The sequence below is a fragment of the Muntiacus reevesi genome, chromosome X (assembly GCF_963930625.1).
Source record: "Muntiacus reevesi chromosome X, mMunRee1.1, whole genome shotgun sequence".
Taxonomy (NCBI): Eukaryota; Metazoa; Chordata; class Mammalia; order Artiodactyla; family Cervidae; genus Muntiacus; species Muntiacus reevesi.
Genome location: NC_089271.1, coordinates 17,351,870 through 17,367,617, shown reverse-complemented (window position 1 = coordinate 17,367,617; position 15,748 = coordinate 17,351,870).

The following is a 15,748-nucleotide window of genomic DNA, read 5'->3' as shown; positions in this document are numbered from 1 at the left end:
CTTTCAGGCGGAGGAGCGGCAGGGGTTGGAACTAGTTTTCGTACCCAGCTTAAGCTACGCACGAAGGATACCGTGCAAAGCGAATCTTACTGGGCATCCAACCCTGCCGGTGCTGCAACTTAACAACCTTCGCTCAACACACGCAATGATGAAGATTAATGGCCTTGTTGTTGATCAGTCGCTAAGTCTCCTACTCTTTTTCTAACTCAGGACTGCAGCAAGCCAGGCTCCCCTGTCTTTCAGTCTCTCCTAGTTAGCTCAGATTCATGTCCACTGAGTTGATGATGCTATCTAACCATACTTTCTAAGATTAATAGCTGGGTAAGAGTCAAAAGACAAAACATCTTGGTTTCTGTAGGTGGTTCTGCTGCGAAACTGTCTTTAGGAAATCGAATAATAGTTGTTAAAGGCTTCCGGGTCTGTCTGAGAGAGGCTCTGATAAACTAAATTCATATTTTAAAGTAAGACAAAACTTGCAGCAATTTTTCTCTCTTGTGTGCACTGTGCATCTGCCCTATGCACTGATCTGACCCAATGGCAAAAACACCTGCTCAACTAGAATGATCAGATCTTCTAGTGCCAGTCATGGAAACTCCTTAAGAGAGAACATGAATCTCTCAATCCTGCAAGGGATCACCATGACCCACCATGCACCCTGGATGTACATACATCTTTGGTGAAATTCACGTACAATGCCAATAGATCATTTCCTTTAAAGATAGGGACTGGTACAGAACAGACGAAGTCACAGGACCTAAGGAGATATGGAGCCACACCTAACGAAGTTCTCACCTTAAATACTTGGCTTAAGACCTTACTGATCTCACTAGCTATACTGTTCATATCCTGCCTATTTGAGACATGATTCTTTCTTGCATTACCAGATGTGTGACTGAGCATCTGATAAAAACAACAATGACTAAGTGACTGAAGCCTCAACAATGGCTGTTAGACCTGCTCTGAAACAGCCTGAGAAAAATGCCCAGAGGGACCCAGGTGAAAAGAGATGGGTTTGTTATTACTGTGGAAAGGAGGGGCATCTCAAGTGGGATTGCCCTCAGGCATCTAAGCTGCCCCTGCTCCAGGTCTGGTCTGCAAAGGCCCACACTGGAGAAGAGACTGCCCTCCGAGGTGTAGGCCCCAGGTGTCAGGCTCTTAGGACAATCAGGACAAAAGGTGCCCAGGGGTCCCCAAACAAACTGCCATCCTAATTACACCTGAGGAACCCTGTGTATTAATAACTGTGGAGGGCCAATCAGTTGATTTCTTTTGGACACTGGGGCAAATTTCTCTGTGCTCACTGAAGCCCCTGGTCCACTTTCCTCTGGATCCACTACTGTAATGGGACTCTCTGAACAAGCCAAACACCATTATTTCAGTCATCCTTTAAGCTACATCTGGGACTCTGTGCTGTTTTCTCGAGTTTCTTTTTTTTGTTTGTTTTGTTTTGTTTTTTCTTTTTCTCAAGTTTCTAATCGTGCAAGAGTCTCCCTCACCGCTTCTGGGAGGGGGGGGGATATACTGAGCAAGGTCCAGGGCTCTGTTTTCATGAATATGGAACCTGCTCTTTCTCTCCCATTAATTGAACAAAATGTAAATCTTAAAGTGTGGGCTGATGGAAAAACTGTGGGTTGAGCACAGAATGCTGTTCCTGTATTTATCAAGCTCAAAGACCCTCACCTGTTTTCACATCAAAAGCAGTATCTATTAAAGCCTAGGTGTTAAGGAAGGGTTAAAACCCATCATTGAGAATTTAAAGGATCAGGGGCTATTAATTCCCTGTAACAGTCCCTACAACACTCCTATTTTGGGTGTAATAAAGTCGAATGATAAATGGAGACTTGTTCAAGATACATGAATAATAAGTGTCTAATCCTTACACTTTATTGTCTGAAATTCCTAAATGAGCCAAATATGACCAAGACAATTGAGAGGATTCTTGAGCATTACAGGCTATTGCCGCAGTTGGATTCTGGGTTATGGGGATCTTGCCCAGCCTTTACATAAACTTATAACTGAGACTCAGTAGGCCCAAACCGACAAGCTGGTTTGGTCCCCAGAGACTCAAAAAGCTTTTAAGGCTCTTCAAACTGCTCTCTTACAGGCTCCAACTTTGAGCTTGCCCACAGGATCAGAGTTGTTACCGAAAAAAGGCTATGACCACATTGTATAAGGGTAATTGTTACTATTTTGCTAATGCCTAAAGCTCATAAATTTACTAATGGGCAAAATTTTACTATACTGACTTCTCATGATGTAAGTGGGATCTTAAGTTCAGAGTGACAATGGCTCCATCTTTAAAGCTGCTGTAATTCAAGGGGTGTCAAAAGCTCTAGGAATAGAATATCACACTGTTCCTGGAGACTCCAGGCTACAGAAAAAGTCGAAAAGGCTAATGACATTATTAAAAGACGCCCGTGTGAGCTAACTCATGAAACACAAGACAGTTGGTTTAAAGTTTTACCCATAGCTTTAATGAAGGCTCAAACTGCCCCTAAGAAGAAGGGACTGTCTCTATGATAGTCTGTTTTTGTGCACAGATATCATCATAGATCCTAAAGCCTTAGAACTATTTGACTCATTAACAATAGAGCAATGCAAAATTCAAACCACAATGTGATACTCACACACCACCCTAATTAACAATAAATTGTCATTCTTCATAAATTATATTTTATAATAATACTTTTTAAAATATTTAATATGCAATAAACCACACTTTATATGAGAGAAAACATAAAACTGGAGGGTCAAACAAGAAGTGAAATATTCAACTAATGACAATTAGAGAAACAGAACAGACAAAATATTCCCTCAGAGGAAATTATCGAGGAAATTCCACAAGGAATGAAGGATGTGAGTTTCTCGATTGAATGAACATGGCAAGGCATATGAATACAAAATTTCAGAACACTTGGGTACAGAGAACATTTCAAACATTTTTTTAAAATATTAGAAAAGAGATTTAGCCTCAGACAACAATACTGAACGCTAGAAGACAGCAGAATGCCATTCTCAACTTTCTGAGGGAAAATCGTGTCCAATTTAGAATGCTATATAGACAGACAAATGATCCAGATGGTTTTCCATATGGGAAAACTTAAAACAAGTATAGTAATATGTTGACAGTAGATCCTAGGAGGTAGGTATACTGAGGTTTACTGCAAAATTCTTTGAATTTTGCTGTGTGTTTGAAGTTTTATAATAAAAGTTTGGAACAAATAAAACCAAAATGAGTCCTAAAATTCAAGAGAGAATGCTCTGTCTGGTGTACCAGCTAGGTAAACTTTAATTTTAAAATGCCACTTGCTTTCCAGAAGCATTCTGTAGCCATTTGACCCACAGATGACTGGCCAAATCAAAGAGGGCAGTGACACAGTGATAAGGGCAGACTGATATTTTGTTGGCATTTTCACCAGTTTCTCTACAGGGTACGTATGTTGCTCAACAATGAATATTTAATCTCTCTTAGCAAGATTTGCCCTCTGGTTATAAATATCCCTGTTGGCACATGCTCATCTATTTCTTAGCTCCAACTGAATTGTAAACTCATCCAAGCTATACTTTATAACCTCCAGGATCACACACCCAGTGGTTCCTCAATATCAGTTTTACTCTAATATACCACAGAGTAAAAGTAGCTCTCTGGAATAACAGATTAAGGAACAAATAAGCCAGAATGTCTGGGGAATAGAATCGTACAGTTTTCATTACAATGACTCTTAGGGCTTGGAATCAGTCTCGTTGTGAAGAAACTAAGTGTAAGAGAGATTAAGTGACATATCCAGCCATCTAGCTATTAAGTGTGATTATCTTTGGGTATTTACTTCTTTATGTCCATTTAAACGATTAAATAAGTCTATGGGATATGACACACGTATACTTGAATAAACAGCCACCCTTTCCCAAAGGAGACATTTGATTTTTAAAAAAGAACAAAACTATGGGACAGGACTTAAGAGACGGTTACTGAGCCAAACTTGGGTTTGCTTGCCTGACTTGCAGCAAAATCAATCTACTGACATGGGGTTGGGTGAAGGAAAGGACAGTGTTTATTGTAGGGCCAAGCAAGGAGAATGGGTAGCTCATGATCAAAAGACCTGAACCCCCTGACGGCGTTCAGGGAAGGGTTTTTATTTTTTTTTATTTTTTTTATTAGTTGGAGGCTAATTACTTCACAACATTTCAGTGGGTTTTGTCATACATTGACATGAATCAGCCATAGAGTTACACGTATTCCCCATCCCGATCCCCCCTCCCACCTCCCTCTCCACCCGACTCCTCTGGGTCCTCCCAGTGCACCAGGCCCGAGCACTTGTCTCATGCATCCCACCTGGGCTGGTGATCTGTTTCACCATAGATAATATACATGCTGTTCTTTCAAAACATCCCACCCTCACCTTCTCCCACAGAGTTCAAAAGTCTGTTCTGTACTTCTGTGTCACTTTTTCTTTTTTGCATATAGGGTTATCATTACCATCTTTCTAAATTCCATATATATGTGTTAGTATGCTGTAATGTTCTTTATCTTTCTGGCTTACTTCACTCTGTATAATGGGCTCCAGTTTCATCCATCTCATTAAAACTGATTTAAATGAATTCTTTTTAATGGTTGAGTAATATTCCATGGTGTATATGTACCACAGCTTCGTTATCCATTCGTCTGCTGATGGGCATCTAGGTTGCTTCCATGTCCTGGCTATTATAAACAGTGCTGCAATGAACATTGGGGTACATGTGTCTCTCTCAGATCTGGTTTCCTCAGTGTGTATGCCCAGAAGTGGTATTGCTAGGTCATATGGCAGTTCTATTTCCAGTTTTTTAAGAAATCTCCACACTGTTTTCCATAGCGGCTGTACTAGTTTGCATTCCCACCAACAGTGTAAGAGGGTCAGGGAAGGGTTTTTAAAGGCAACACTATTAGGTTTGAAGGTGGTAGGGTGCATGATCAGCTTGTGGACATTCTTCTAATTGGTTGTGGTGAGCTAACTGGGTGGTATATTGGAAGTTAACATCATCAACCTTCGGGTTGCGCCCAGTCTGGGGTCTACATGCTTGTGGTCAGCATGCACTTACTTTCTTACACTTGGTAGGGTTTTAGTATCTGCAAAAACAACTCAAGGTATGACTCAGAATATTATCTATAACCCGTAAGGACATACTAAAGGTCTTTGATTTTATTTTATGGTTAAACTAGTGTAAGGTTGTTTTGCTTGACTGCTATTGTTGTTGTTTCTGCATTTTCTCACTTCTCTGATTAAGTATACTCTTTGAAACGTGAGGAAGGTCTCAGAGGCTATTCCTTTTTACAAACAAGAGGTAGGAACATGGAAGATATGTTGCCAGGAAGACCCCACAGAGTCTGGCTCAGTTTCAAGACCACAAGGTCCTATGCAGTCTGTTTGTAGGGTGAAGTGGGAGCAGGAGGATGTTAAGTGATGGAAGGCTGGTCCACATTCAATTTACAACCTCAGTAAAACGTGTCTGTGTTTAAAGTAGTGATACACACTACCTTGTGGATGAAGCCCAAGCATATTACACTGAGAAGCCAAACACAAAAAGGTCACATAGTGTATGATTCCATTTATATGAAATATGCAAAACAGGCAAATCCATAGAGACAGAAAGCAGACTGATGTTTGCCAGGGGCTGGACAGAAGGCAAATGAGGAGTAAATGCTTACTGGATAAGAGCTTTATTTTGAGGTAATTAAAATGCTTTGGACCTAAATACAATGAGCACCAAATGCTACTGAATTGTTCCCTTCAAAATGGTTAGTTTTATATAATGTAAATTTCACCTCAAGAAAGAAAATACATGCCGAATGAGAACAAAAGCAAATATAGCAAAATGTTAACAACTGTGGAATTTAGGTACAGACCATCAGGAATTCATTGTACTTACTCTAGTAATACTTCTGATAGGTTTAAAATTTTTCAAAAGAAAAGGTTAATAAAAATAAAATATCCCTAGAAAATGAAGAAATAATTTAGTGATATTGCAAAATTGAGGTCACCAGTTGCAATCTAAAATTCATACAGTTTCATATCTATCATTTGATCACTGGCATGTCAAAAATAGGAACAACTCTTACTTCATTGGCTGGTAAGGTTTCTAACAATGAAAACTACTTTCTAGGGGAGTCCCAAGCCAACACCGCTTAACTTCAGAACCTATCACCATGCAGATTTCTGAACATCAGCACCTAAAAATACATTTATTGGGTCCTTTTGAACAGGTGGTATTAAGATGTGGTTTAACTGAAGGGTCTGAGTTTTGGAAATTATATGTGTATCTTCTGGCTTTGTCACCATCAGATAAGTCTTACCAATCCACTGATGGCTAAAAGCAAAAGGGTGCAAGCTGACTGAGACTATCACAGGAGTAACATTAGGGGCACAAGTGACCATTTTGACCCTCGCACAGAGTGTCCTGAAACTCAAGCAGTGATATAGTAAAGATAATAGCCCATCCTGTAACCTCATAACAACCAGAAAATGGCATGTCTGCCTCTCGTGCATAGTGGGTCCAACGGAGTTAATGCCTCCCTGGTTTCTTACAGGGCCGAGAGCTAATTCTAAATTCCCCATTCAGCCATGTCTGAGGCCTGAGACAACAGATCAAGCCTGTCTACACAGGGCGAGAGGCTACTTGCTTCTCTGACCAAGATGTACACACACACACACACACACAAAATATACAAGGATGCAAATGGTTGTATCATAATGTGATCATGCTTAACACTAATGAAGCTGGACATTTAAAAATAGTTAAGATGGTGGACTTAATATTATATATTTTCTACCACAGTAATTTAAAAATACATAAGACCCAAGTTTTAGTTTTCACACAACAGACATGAGAATTGCTTCCTTTTTGTCTAAAATGAAGGTACACTGCCAATCTTTAAAGCGTGATGCAAATTAACACACTTCAAATGAAATACAATCTGTTCCTATGGAGGAAAAAAGATAACTTAGAAAAATACTCAAGCCTTGCACAAATCTATGTTCAGTAAGACAAATGGACATAAGAACAGGTTAATGGCAGAAGGACATTAAAAATAGAAAAGAACTATTGATTTGAAGGTGTTACCTCAAGACATAAGTACCAATAAATACTGTAGAGGAGCAGTCTCCATATTTCAGATGATGATGTGAACGGATCCATTGCCGTTTAAGGGTTTACTCATTGCTTCTGAGATGCAATTTATTGTTTATCTTGACACTGCTTTGGCATTTACCAAATCACTAAAGGGAATGGGAAGTTCAGTTCATAAATATAACCTTTGTAGGATGACAAATACAAGAATGTTCCACTTAAATAACTGAGTTCTTTTTAATTTTTTCTTGCAAAATTTTAAATTTTCTCAGAATTTTGATCAAGCCTATAAAAACAAACCCATGTTCAACCAACAGGCCCTCTTCATTCACACGTTGACACCCACGGGGTAATAGTGTCAAAAGACTAAAATGCAAAAAAAGAAAAAAAAAACGACTAAAATGCTATTCTTCTCTAAGTGTTGTCTATATCGCAGTGAGTGTTGTCTAAAGATTTGGTAGAAGCATTCACTGGAGGGATTTCAAGTATGGAAACAGATGAAGGAAGAAATAAGTGGAACAATGGATCCTGCCAGGTAAGTAGAGGCCAGAAGATTTATAGCAACAGAAATTTTCAAGCAAGAAAATAAAATTAAGGTAATTTGGCCTTGACACAGCTCATTTATTTTTATTTCTTTTTCCCACTTAAACACGAGCATTTACAAGTTAAGAGATATGTGTCTTCATGTTGCTCAGAGTAGAAAGACATAGATTCAGAAACATAATTTTAACAATTAAATCTATAGATGTCTTCATGTAATCAAAATATATTATCAGACACTGTACTAGAGATCAGCACAAATTCTGTCCTCAAGAAACAAATAGTCTGGTGGGATAAATGGCATGTTAAAAAAATTTCAGTGAGTTTCATGTCTATAAAATCCTTACAACGTTTCTAGGCACAACCTAAGTGTCATGTACCTACAAACAAAATAAATAAACATACATTCACTTATATATTCGACAAATACTTATCACCTTCTACGTGGCAGGACCCATGTGAGGTGCTCAATATTCAGAAAACTAAGATCATGGCATCTGATTCCATCACTTCATGGCAAATGGATGGGGAAAGAGTGACAGACTTTTTGCGGAGGGCCATCCAAAATCACTGCAGATGGTAAGTGCAGCCATGAAATATTAAAGATGCTTGATCCTTGGAAGAAAGTTATGACCAACCTAGACAGCGTATGAAAAAGCAGAGACATCACTTTCCCAACAAAGGTCCACCTAGTCAAAGCTATGGTTTTTCCAGTAGTCATGAATGGATGTGAGAGTTGGACTGTAAAGAAAGCTGAGCCCCGAAGAATTGATGCTTTTGAACTATGGTGTTGGAGAAGACTCTTGAGAGTCCCTTGGACAGCAAGGAGATCCAACCAGTCCATCGTAAAGGAAATCAGTCCTGAATATGCAGTTCTGAATAAGGACTGATGCTGAAGCTGAAATCCAGTACTTTGGGTACCTGATGTGAAGAGTTGATTCATTGGAAAAGACCCTGAGACTGGGAAAGATTGAAGGTGGGAGGAGAAGGGGATGACAGAGGATGAGATGATTGGATGGCATCACTGGCTCAATGGACATGAGTTTGAGTAAACTCTGGGAGTTGGTGATGGACAGGGAGGCCTGGCATGCTGCAGTCCATGAGGTCACAAAGAGTTGGACTTGACTGAGTGACTGAACCGAATTGAACATGGCAGGGCCCATGTGAGGTGCTAGAGAAAGAGTGCTGAATAAAGAGTTTACATTCAGAGGAGAGGACAGATACTGAACATTCAACAAGCATGGGTATCCTGGAAGCATTCCTGGGATGCTCAGGAAGCCAGAGAACGCTACTGATCCCAGGAAGGCCAAAGGCTAGGCTAGACCAGGCCAAGGCTAGAGAGATTTAGCAGCATGTCTGATAGCCAAATAACAAGAAGAGAAAAGTAGTTTACCCCAAGCCCAAATGGAAATCTAATATCTGAAGTCACATTTGGGAGAGGCCTGAAGGCCAGTGAGGCAATCAAATCTGTCCCACAAATTCCACACTGGATCAAAGGGAAGCCCAAGTGCAGAGACAAGCACTGGCCTGCATGCATTGGACCACACATGAGAGCTGAAGAAGCCAATGTTGTTGGAAGGGAAGACTAGGCACAGTGCTCAAGACTCTGGCACTTTGGCACTAGAAACAGTAGAACATCCATTGCACAAACAGGTCTGGACCAAGAGGTGTTGCAGCTGAGGCAAACTAAGAATTAGATATGTGCTTCTGATGGTGTCCTTCCAATATTAATGCAGGTTTCTTACTGAGGGAGTAGAACTGGCACCAGGATAATTTTTTTCATTTCCACTGTCCACTTCACTAAAGTAGGACTGATTTGTAATTTGTTGGTTATAGAAGTAGTCACACATGGAGATCTGAGTTAAATGGTACCATATTTCTGATTTCCACTGGAAATGGTATTACCTTTATAGATTGGTGCTCAGAGCAATTATGCAGTTGGTCTGTCTTTTAACTTGGCGCTGAGCCTGAAGGATACCAGAATACGAGTGTCTCCTGATCCCCCTGGTGTGAATTGCCAAGGGCTGGTGTGTATCTATGTGTATGTGCACATAAATAAAAGTGTATCTGTGTGTGACTGTTTGTATGTGTGTGTGTGTGTGCACATGCATGCGTGTGTCCCTCCTCCTGAACAAGGTGGATTCTACCAGGGTTAGAAATATGTCAGTAGTATTGAATCATCTAAATTTTATCACTTGAGAGTTGAGAACTCAACACTTTTTATATAGCCTTTTCCTTTTTTCTTCAAACCCCAGAGCTTGGATTCAGGAGTCTGCAAGCATGGAGTCCACCCAAACATGGGCACAATAAAGGATAAGAATGGTAGAGACATAGAAGATGCTGAAGAGATGAAGAAGAGATGGAAAGAATACACGGAAGAACTGTATAAAAAAGATCTTAATGAACCAGACCACTAAAATGGTGTGGTTAGCCACCCAAACCCAGACATTCTGGAGTGTGAAGCCAAGTGGGCCTTAAGAAGCACTGCTGTTAATAAAGCTAGTGGATGTGATGGAATTCCAATAGAACTATTCAAATCTCGAAAGGAGGATGCCATCAAAATTTTGCATTCATTATGTCAACAAATCTGGAAGACCCAGCAGTGACCACAGGACTGGAAAAGGTCAAAATTCATACAGTTTCATATCTATCGTTTGATCACCGGCATGTCAAAAATAGGAACAACTCTTAGGTCATTGGCTGGTAAGGTTTCTAACAAGAAAACTACTTTCTAGGGGAGTCCCAAGCCAACACTGTTAATTCAGAACCTATTAACATGCAGATTTCTGAACATCAGCACCTAAAAATACATTTATTGGGTCCTTTTGAACAGGTGGTATTAAGATGTGGTTTAACTGAAGGGTCTGAGCTTTGGAAATTACATGTGTATCTTCTGGCTTTGTCACCATCAGCTGAGTCTTACCAATCCACTGATGGCTAAAAGCTAAAAGCAAAATCCTCAGCCCAATTCCCAAGAAAGGTGGTACTAAAGAATGTTCTAACCATCAGACAATTGCACTCATTTCCCATGCTAGTAAAGTCATGCTTAAAATCTTGCATGCTAGGCTTCAGAATTATGTGAATCAAGAACTTCCAGATGTCCAAGCTGGGTTTAGAAAAAGAAGAGGAACTAGAGATCAAACGGCCAACATTTGCTGGAGTATAGAAAATGCAAGGGAATTTCAGAAAAATGGCTATCTCTGTTTCATCGACTACACGAAAGCCTTTGACTGTGTAGATCATGACAAACTGTGGAAAGCTCTTAGAGATGGGAATACCAGACCATCTTACCTTTCTCTTGAGAAACCTGTATGCAGGTCAAGAAGCAACATTTAAAACCCTGTATGGAACAACTGATTGGTTCAAGATTGAGAAAGCAGTATGACAGAGCTGTCTGCTGTCACTCTGTCTAACTTATATGCAGAGCGCATCATGAGAAATGCCAGGCTGGATGAGTTACAAGTCTGAATCAAGACAGGCAGGAGAAGCATAAACAGCCTCAGATATGCACATGGTATCACTAACAGCAGAAAGCAAAGAGGAACTAAAGAGCCTCTTGATGAGGGTGAGGGAGAAGAGTGAAAGAGCAGGCTTAAAACTAAATATTCAAAAAACTAAGGTCATGCCTTCCAGCCCCATTACTGCATGGCCAATAGAAGGGGGAAAGATGGAAGTAGTGACAGATTTCCTCTTCTTGGGCTCCAAAATGACTGCAGAGAGTGACTGCAGCCATGAATTCAGAAGACAATTGCTTCCTGGCAGGAAAGCAATGACAAACCTAGACAGTCTGTTGAAAAACAGAGATATTGTTACTCTGCCAACAGAGGTCCACACAGTCAAGGCTATGATCTTCCCAGTCATCATGTATGGTTGTGAGATCGGAATGCCAAAGAATTAATGCCTTCAAACTAAGGTGCTGGAAAGGACTCCTGAAAATCCTTTGGATGGCAAGGGGTCAAACCAGTCAATCTTAAGGGAGATTAAGCCTGAATATTCACTGGAAGGATTGACGCTGAAGCTGAAGCTCCAGTATTTTGGTCATCTGATGCAAACAGACAACTCATTGGAAAAGTCCCTGATGCTAGGAAACATCGAGGGCAGGAGAAGAGGGTGTCAGAGGATGAGATGGCTCAACGGCATCACTGATGCAATGAACATGAACTTGGGCAAACTCTGGAAGATGGTGAGGGACAGGGAGGCCTGGCGTGCTGCAGTCCATGGGGTCACAAAGAGTGGGATATGACTGGGCAACTGAACAAGAAACATGGTAAAGCCATGCCTGTGATCCTTAATGACTGTAAGACCCTGGGCAGGTTCTTAACCCCATTAAATGGTAGTTTCCTGAACTTTAAAATGGGGATAATAATATTTAGCTCCTAAGATTGTTGTGAAGAAAAAACAGCATACTGAAAGCATTGAATGTGATTCCTGGATCATCATAAGCAACAAGTAGAAGCTCTCATGGTTAGAATTATAGGTACTAAACAAGGGCTACAAACATCCAGATACCACCCACACTAGGGTGTATACTCATTTCCCAACATTACGGTGTGCTTTATACATAGTTAAAATATTAAACAAACTGTAGACATAACTAAAGCAACCCACTTAAAATGGTTCATCATTTGCCACTTTACAAGGTACTCAAAAGCTAGTCAGTTCTCTTCCAGACAAACAGATGGCCTTTCCTCATCTTAATATATGTAGAATGATTTTGTGAGCCCAAACTGATCTGGCTTAAAAATCCAAGCGTTTTTTTATCTCTACATAAATTAATAATTCAAAACAAAATTTTTAAATAACAAACTTCCATCTTGCTAAAAACGAGAGTCCATTAATGGATACCTCTAAACTTAGCAAGCTCTCCAGCCATCTTATCGGTGGGTTTTTGTTGTCTCCCTCAAAAGCACACTGATGGCCTAGCCTCAGCAGCATCAGACAGAATGAGATGGAGGTAGTCAACAGTGCAGGACCACCTTCTTCCTGGGCTAGATTTTAACACTGCTATAGTGGACTTTTAATCCATTAATTAACGATGAAAAAGGAAGGGATAAGAGTGCTATATTCTGACATCAATAGTTTCAAACTGCCTAACGAGGATGTTTGGAAGTCTCCAAAATTGATTAGCTCAACCACTGATGGGAGTAACTAAAGAAAACATTCAGCACAATTTGATTCAACAGTTCTTTACTGAACTGCCCGTGAATCCTGAAACTGAAGATCATTTGGAGTTTTTTATACCATCTTTACAGAGATCGTGAACCATGAAAAAGAACAGCTCCTTATCACCGACTACTCCATCTGTTCATCTATTCATCCATCACTCTATCCATCCATCCCTCCAGCTGCCACACAGATACTTACTGAATGTTTTTCCTCTCATGGAGCTTGCCAAGAATGATGAGATATAATATGGAGCTATTATTCTAGAAATAACAATAAATAAAATAAATGGGGGGTGAAGGAATACAGTGCAGTATATGTGTGCAAATTTCAATAGGAGAGCAGGAATGGTCTCAGTAAGTAGGCAATATTTGGGCAATGACCTGAAGGAGGTGAGAGAAGAAACCATTCATATGTCTGAAAGAAGAATGTTCCATAGAGAGAAACAGCATGTGCAAAGCTGAGTGTGTACTTTGTGAGATGGAAAAATACCAAGGAGGCCTAACATAGCACAATTCCACTGGTCTGCGAGATCAGGGAGCCCTGATATTTTCCCACACTCTGTTCTCCTGGGTTCCCTGGAAAACAGAGCCTGAAGAAAGGTTTAAATGCTACAGCTTTCATGGGAGGTATAATCCATGGCAGCTAAAGTGAGGAGAAAAGAGGGAGATTCAAATACAAGGTGAGGGACGTCCCTGGTGATCCAGTGGCTAAGACTCCACACTCCCAAAGCAGGGGGCCTGGGTTCAATCCCTGCTCTGGGAACTAGATCCTACATGCCGCAAATAAGAGCTCACAGGCCACAGCTAAGGATTCCACATGCCACAACTAAGACTCTGAGCAGCCAGATAAATAACTAAATATTCAAATAAAGATGATGTCCTGTGATACTGGCCACTGCTTCCCAACAAACTTTCCATCAAACTCAATGAGAGAAACAGCTGATTCTCTCAGGTGTGTCCACCTGGTACCAAGATGAAAAGAACTGTGCCCCATTACAGCCCATCAAGAGGGAACACATAGGGAACTTAGCTGCTGACTCTCTGCTGTCTCCTGTCTCTACACGGATCAAAGGTTGTCCCACAGGCATTAACTTCCCTGCACTCCTACACAGAAAATCATAAGACCTGTGCACTTTATTCTGTGTAAAAATAAAGATAAATTTCTATTGGATACTAACAAACGAAAAATACTCTGTTGCTTCAGCCTAGGTCCCAATGAGAAGATGGTGTGTGGCAGGACTAGTGAAACAAACCTTTGATATAAGCCACTGAAATTTTAGAGTCAATTTTTGTTTCAGCATAACCTAGCATATCCTGACTGACACAAGGATTCACTACACCATTAGCACATTAATGACATGAGTTTTTCAGTACAGACATCTACTTAATGTTATTTAATCCACTATTCTCAAACTACTTTGATCATTGAATGTTCTTTCCACAGAGCACCTTAATATAATGGAAGTAGTTTGACAAAACACGATCTGTATAATCTTCTCCAAGGAGATTGGGCAGCACACCCTACTGTGGAATAATGAAAATATTCCCAGATCTTAGCAGTTTGGGTATGAATGATGTCCCATTTTTATGCCCAAATTGGACTTCCCTGGTGACGCACTGGAAAAGAATCCATCTGCCAATGCAGGTACACTGGTTCAATCCCTCCCTGTCCCTATGCCCTGGAGGAACTAAGCCGTTGCACTACAAGTACTCAGACCACGTGCCCGAGCCAGTGCTCCACAAGAGAAGCCACTGCAATGAGAAGCCCCAGCTCTTCCCAACTAGAGAAAGCCCCTGAGCAGCAACAAAAATCCAGCACAACCAAAAACTAACTAAAGAAAACACAAACAAACAAACACATTTATGCCCAAATTAAGGACTCCTAGCCCAAGACTACTGTTCTGCTGCATCCCACAGGCCAGCAAGGCCTGACTTGCCCAGTTTCACAACCAAAGAAAGGGCCCTAAGTCAGCGACAGAGACGAAGACATCATGGTTGAACCGATGGAGGACCCTGACTGTCTCAGGCAAGGTCTTGGAGCAACATCCCATCGTGTGCAACGCAGGAGCAGGCAGGCAGCACGGACACGTCGGCAGGTTTCACTGTTGGGGGTTGGGGGAAGCCAGGATTACCAATTGTATGAGAACTGACCTCAGCTGATCCCTGTCAGGCATGTGCCCTGGAGACGGAAATGACTATGCCTGTCTGGAGAATGCCTGGCAGGCTACAGTCAGACTGGGACATGGCTGAACACGCATGCGTGCAGGCACGCAGGCACCCATGCACGCATTAGCTTAGGCACCCGCTCACGCACGCAGGCACCCAAGGATGCAGCTCCACACCCATGCATGCACCCATGCACACAGCCACGCACCCACGCACGCAGGCACATATGTAGCCATGCACCCACCCACGCACCCACGAATGCACTCAGGCACCCCCCCCCCCAACACACACACACACACACGCAGACGCCCACACAAGCACGCATGCGCACACCACACACGCACGCGGTCACGCACCCAGCGCACACACCACGCACGCATGCGCACATAAGAACCCCTGCACGTGGGCACCCAAGGCCGCCATTGCCCAGAAACGGCTGATCGCGGAAACCAGTTGAGAGACAGACTCCTCCTCTGCAGTTTGGTAAGCTATCGTTAGCTAGGCCGTGGGGCAAGGAGGTGGGAAGGCACTAGTCGGACAGGGACAGAGAGCAAGAACACAGCCATTTCGAGTGACTTCATCTTCCAACTGCCGCTAGAAATTCCTCGATGCCCCTGGGACTTCACAGGGCAAGTATCTTACAGGTAGTTAAGGAAACGCTTGCCCATGTTCTTCTGAACTGTGTTTGTTGTCACGTACCTATTGGTACTTCGTGGTTGCCAGGTAGGCACCTATTTCTATTTCTCTTCTATGACTTGCCATTCTCCAGCGCTCAC